Below are 6355 nucleotides of genomic sequence, written 5' to 3' on the forward strand. Positions count from 1 at the left end.
AGCGGTTAACACGTTCGCTTGACACGAAAATCATCGGCACCATCAGAGGCAGTCCTTCGGGATCGAGGAGGACTTGCTTCCACTCCCAAAGTGAGTCCTTTGATGGCTCAACAGTCCGATATGAGAGCCACAGATCCTGTTACAGGTGGGACAGACATACGTCGAGGGAAGGGGTCGTTGGGACTGGTTTGCCGCGTGCTCCTTCCGCTGCCTGCTCTTCCTCTCTTCATTATCGTTGCATCGAGCCTCAAAGAGCTCAACGCCCTCCCGGATGGACTTTCTCCAGCTCGGGCTGTCTGCGGCCAGTGTCTCCCAGGTGTCAGTGGTGATGTTGCACTTTACCAGGGAGGCTTTGAGGGTGTCCTTGTAACTTTTCCGCTGTCCTCCTTTGGCTCGTTCACCCTGAAGGAGCTCCGCATAAAGACGTAATCATAAACACATACGGATTAGGGGCCGGAGTTTGCCATTCGGCCCCTCGAGCCTGGTCCACCATTGAAGAAGACCCTGTCAGTTCTTCAACAGCAAGTTTTAACATCTGGGGCAGAGCCAACAGGCGCCTGGCTGCAATGAGTGATAAAAACGTGTGTTGGTTAGAAGCCTGGCTAGCTCAGTCGGAAGAGCATGATACTCTTAATCTCAGCGTCGTAGGTTCGAGCCCCACGTTGGGCGATTTCTTTTCATTTCATGTTGCTTTCATGCAAAACCTCTGACCGAAACGGCACAAAACAAAAATGTTCCTTTCAAAATCATTAAACTCCGAAATTTCCACGCCCCGCGAATCTCCTGAATCAGATGCCTCTAGTTTTGCTGACAAAATCCATGTCCCTTTGCAATGTTGTGCTCCCACCCATACTATGAAATGTGCCAATAACTTATCGAATCATGGAATGGTTACAGCACGGAAGGCCATTCGGCCCAACGAATCCGTGCCGACTCTCAGCGAGTTCCACTCCACCACCCTTTCCCGTAGCCCTGCAATTGTTTTTCCTTCAGAAACGTATCCAACTCCCGTCTGAAAGATAAGATTGAATTTGCCTCCACCGCCCTTTCAAGACGTGCATCCCAGATCCTTACCACTCGGTGATAAATGGCCATCTCCTGTTCCTATGGGTGAAGTCTGGGAAACACGAGATCAATTCCTGCCACACTCACAGCCTTCTTAAATACAGCACCTTCATTCTATTCTCGTAAAACCAGCTCCTGACGTTTCGGCCAGCTGTGTCGGTTAAAGCTCTGGTTAAATTCCTAAGATTACTTTACCTGCAGTGTAGCGGTTGTCAGTTTTGCCTCACACGCGAAAGGTACCCCGTTCGAGCACGGGTGGAAACATTATTTTGGAGACTATTTTTGCTGTGAAATAAATTGAACAAAAGTCGCCCCCGGTTCCTTTTCGCATTAGCACTGAACATTTTAAACCAGTCTCCAACATACAGAGTGAGTAAAGTCAGTAAGGGGAGAAAACTTCATCAATGATTCAAAATCCTTAAATAGTTAAAGTTCAGTTATTGAAGTTTCCACTGTCCCTCAGTAGCAATTCTACAAAACAACGCTGTCGGTTAATTAATGGGGAATAAAACAAATAATCTTCACCCATCCCCATCCCCCGACACACAGTTTAATTTGTTGCATGTCATTATTTTAAAGATTTTGAATGAAAGATTTACTTTCTGCATCCGGGCTCCCTCTGTGAGCACCGCATCACGAAACGAGCAGGAAACACATTAAAGAGTTTACCACAATTGCTGACATTTCTTAGCTTTCTTCTTGTGTTTTTTCAGCTCTTCGTCCTTTTCAGCTCCTGACTGCGGATATTGCTGTGATTAAACCTGAACACAATGCAATGTCTGTCTCGCTGTTTCCCCGCTGTCAGGCAGAGACAAGCCTGCTGCCCTCATTTATTTCATGTGACACGACACCAAAGTTCAAAATCAACCTGCAAGTGGCCACACACAGCACTGAATAGTCAGGATGGTCTAGCGGTCTAAGGTTCTGTGTTCGGGTCACTGTCTCCTCTGAAGATGTGGGTTCATGTCACCTTTCTGATATATTTTTTGAACCAAAAACTAATGTGCGATTGAATGGAACAAGAGCAGTCCGGTGTGCATTGTCACATGTTGCAAGCTACCTCGGACCCGGACCAAAGCCCCACACACCGAGCACATGCTCCGGAAAATCCCGGGGGAGAGAATATCCCGGTCATTGGTCCTTCCAGTAACACTGAACAAGTGTCCGGTCTGAAACATTCCAGAGTAATAACTTGCAACTGGAGCTTCCAACTGTCAGGATGGCCAAGCGGTCGAAGATGCTGCGTTCAGTTCACAGTCTCCTCTGGTGGTGTGTGTTCATATCCCACTCCTGACATTTAGTGTTTTTAATTACAAACTCATTTGTTTGGACACCACTTTGAAGTGCTTTGGGACATCCATCGAACTTCATAAACTGACCCCACTTCAATGACAAACAACGATATCAAAGTTACTTCTCAAACCGGGAATCGATCCTGGGTGGCTGTAGCGAAAGGGATGGTTTTGTGAAACATTGAAATGTGCCCTCTAAATATCTCGCACTGCTAATTTAACAACACGGTTATAATTTGTTTCAGTGCAAAAGAAGGCAGGCTCGAAGGGACAAATGGCCGACTCCTGTGCCTGGTTCTTGTGTTCTTATACAGAACAAATGAACAACTCTCCCTCAGTTCGCATTTCTTTCATTGTGCAAAAGAAGATTGTGGGTTCATTAATGATGTTTTCATGTGAAAGCACCATAAAAGTTTAAGGAAAATAATTCACCCAACATGGGGCTCGATCCCACGACCCGGAGATTAAAAGTCTAATACTCTGCCGACTGAATGAGCCGGGCGTGCTAAAGTTGCATCTTCCGGTCGCTGATTGCTGCCAGGCGCCTGTTGGCATCGCCCCGTGGGTTTAGCTCGAGCTTCATACCACGAAACCGGTTCTCCTGAATTTCAAGGCTTGTAAGGAGATCAATCATGAAAAGCTGTGTCATTAACCACAGCTGGGCCGTCAATTTTCTGATCACAAAGTGCTTTCAGTCCTTGTCAATATCTCTTGTCTATTTGCCGGTGTTTCCCGATTCTGTCAGTCTCTCTGGCTCTCTTTAGTTATGTGTGGTCACCTGCAGGTTGATTCTCGATTAATGCCTGTGTTTGTGTCTTCAACAACAACAGAAAATGTTTCTTATATATTTCTTACGTTCTCTCCAATGCCTTGATATCCTTCCTAAATTGTGGTGCTCAGAACTGTAAACAGTTCTCCAACTGAGACCTAAACCGGGATTGAAAAGGTATGGTATAAGTTCCTCGCTGGTGTCCTCCATTTCACGACATATAAAGCCAAGGGCCCTGTGTTCTTTTTAAACAACTTAGCAACTTATCTACCCAGCTTCAAATATTTACGTGTGTAAATCACTCAATCTTTCAACTTCCCTTTTAACATAATACCATTTAGATTATGTTTTCTCATATCACCTCCCTTTGTTTCCCAGACCTTACACACAGGTACAGGAGGAGGCCCATTAAGCCCCTTGAGCCTGTTACACAGGAACAGGAGGAGGTCCATTCAGCCCCTTGAACCTGTTACACAGGAACAGGAGTAGGCCCATTCAGCCCCTCGACCCTGCTGCACAGGAACAGGAGGAGGCCCATTCAGCACCTCGAGCCTGTTACACAGGAACATGAGGAGTCCATTCAGCCCCACGAGCCTGTTACACAGGAACAGGAGGAGGCCCATTAAGCCCCTTCAGCCTGTTACACAGGAACAGGAGGATGCCCATTCAGCCCCTCGAGCCTGTTACACAGGAGCAGGAGGAGGCCCATTCAGCTCCTCGAGTCTGTTACACAGGAACAGGAGGAGGCCCATTCAGCCCCTCGAGCCTGTTACACAGGAACAGGATGAGGCCCATTCAGCCTCTCGAGCCTGTTACACAGGAACAGGAGGAGGCCATTCAGGCCCTCGAGCCTGTTACACAGGAACAGGAGGAGGCCATTCAGCCCCTAGAGCCTGTGACACAGGAAAAGGAGGAGGCCATTCAGCCCCTCGAGCCGGTTCCGCCATTCAATGTGATCATGGCTGATCTGTGACGAAACTCCATATACCCACCTTTGGCCCATATTCCTTAATAATTTTGGTCAAAATGCGATGTAAAATGAACAACTGACCCCGCACCAACTGCCCTTTTCAGAAGGAAGTTCCATTCCTCTCCCACCATGTGTGTGTAGGAATGTTTCCGAATTTCACTCCTGAAACGTCTGGCTCCAATGTTTAGACTATGGCCCCTAGTCTGGTACTCCCCAACCAGCGGGAATCATTTCTCTCCACCTAATCTATCTGCTCCCTTATTATCTTGAAACTTTTGATCAAATCACTGCTCGACCCTGTAATTTCCAGTGGGTGTAATCTCATATCTTAATTTAAACCTTGGATTCCAGGTATCATTATGGGAAACCGACAGAGTGCTCCCTCCAAAGCCAATGTAGCCTTCCTAAGGCAAGGTCAGTGAAAACTGAATCAAGGGACGGGTCTCACTTGATTTAATCTGATGGTTTCCAGCAGGCATTTGGAAAGGTCCCACACATCATCATCATCATCATCATAGGTGGATCCTTGAACGAGGAAGGCTTACTTCCACATGGGTTAACAGGTGTTTCAATGAAGGACCCGATGTTGCAGTCCTGAACTCCAATCAAAGGGTGGAAGATGCCTGTGGGTGGATGGTTTTAATGTGGTGTGACCATTGCACACCAGCCACTACACGGGCTTGATAGAGCGAGGTCTTGGTCCAGTGGCAAGGGTTAACGAGGACGGCTGGAGACCTGCTCTGCTGCACGTCATAAAAACCCATGTCGCCGTTTGGTGCATGGGCAGGAACATCGGCGGGATCCAGGTACAGCGGAGCAACTCGAAGGTAAGTGTGGAGGAACGGTGAGAGATCGTGGTGGAAGAACGGTGAGAGATCGTGGTGGAGGAACGCTGAGATATCTTGGTGGAGGAATGGTGAGAGATCGTGGTGGAGGAACGGTGAGAGATCGTGGTGGAGGAGTGATGATAGGTCGTGGTGGAGGAGCGGTGAGAGGTCGTGGTGGAGGAGTGGTGAGAGGTCGTGGTGGAGGAGCGGTGAGAGATCGTGGTGTTGGAACGGTGAGAGGTCGTGGTGGAGGAGCGGTGAGAAGTCGTGGTGGAGGAGTGACGAGAGGTCGTGGTGGTGGAACGGTGAGAGGTCGTGGTGGAGGAACGGTAAGAGATCGTGGCGGAGGTGCGGCGAAGGTTAAACACAAGTGATGTTGCCAGAATTCAAAGTTGAGGCAATGTATGTGTTGTGTATCTGTAAAGCATGCATTCCCATGTTCTGCCACCAGGGAGCTCATCCCCTGAAGTCCCAAGGGATTCCAGCACTACTTGGGAGCACTGTATGTAAGCCGGCCCCTAAGGCGAGCTTCTCACTCTGGAGTGTCTTATGAAAGACTGAGGTCACTCTTACTTTAATCTCCCTGTGTGCAGCATCATCTGTGTTAGGACCACAATAACTGGCGACGAGAATACGAATCCAACACAAACTTGCAGCAAACTGTTGGCATCCTGAAGAAGTTCTCGGAGGGTGAGGACTGGGAATCCTATGTCAAATGGCTAGACCAGTACATTGTAGCCAATGAGCTGGACGGAGAATGAAGTGCTGCAAAAAGGAGAGCGGTCCTCCTCACATTCTGTGGGGCACCGACCTACAGCCTCATGAAGAATCTTCTGGCTCCAGTGAAACCCACAGATAAGTCGTATGAGGAGCTGTGTACACTGGTTCGGGAGCATCATAACCCGAGGGAGAGCGTGCTTTGGTGAGGTATCGGTTTTACACGTGCCAGCGATCTGAAGATCAGGAAGTGGCGAGCTACGTCGCCGAGCTAAGGCGACTTGCAGGATAATGTGACTTTGATGGCTACCTGGAGCAAATGCTCAGAGTCTTTCTTCTACTGGGCATTGGCCACGAGACCATCCTACGAAAGCTTTTGGCTGTAGAGACACCGGCCCTCAGTAAGGTCATTGCGATAACACAGGTATTTATGTCCACCAGTGATAACACCAAACAAACCTCTCAGCACACAAGTGCTAGCAATCTTCATAAATTAAGTGGAACTGTTTTTGTGAGCAGACATGTACAGGGCAGAAACCACGAGTCTGCAACTGGAAGCAGGCCTCAGAGTCCCCAACAAAGGATGAATGCAAGGCAATTCACACCTTGTTGGCGTTGTGGAGGCTTCCATTCAACCTATTCATGCCGCTTCAAAGGGTATGTTTGCAATAGCTGTGGAAGAATGGGGCATCTCCAACGGCCTTGCGAATGAGCT

General features: G+C 48.4%; 1 non-coding gene across 1 annotated transcript; it reads left to right on the forward strand.

Annotated features, from left to right (window-relative positions):
- The first annotated feature begins 596 nt into the window (after positions 1-596).
- trnak-cuu (transfer RNA lysine (anticodon CUU)) lies at positions 597-669 on the forward strand. The gene has a single exon. It is a non-coding gene; the product is annotated as a tRNA-Lys (tRNA).
- Positions 670-6355: the final 5686 nt, after the last annotated feature.

Source organism: Pristiophorus japonicus, unplaced genomic scaffold, assembly GCF_044704955.1.
Source record: "Pristiophorus japonicus isolate sPriJap1 unplaced genomic scaffold, sPriJap1.hap1 HAP1_SCAFFOLD_75, whole genome shotgun sequence".
NCBI lineage: Eukaryota > Metazoa > Chordata > Chondrichthyes > Pristiophoridae > Pristiophorus > Pristiophorus japonicus.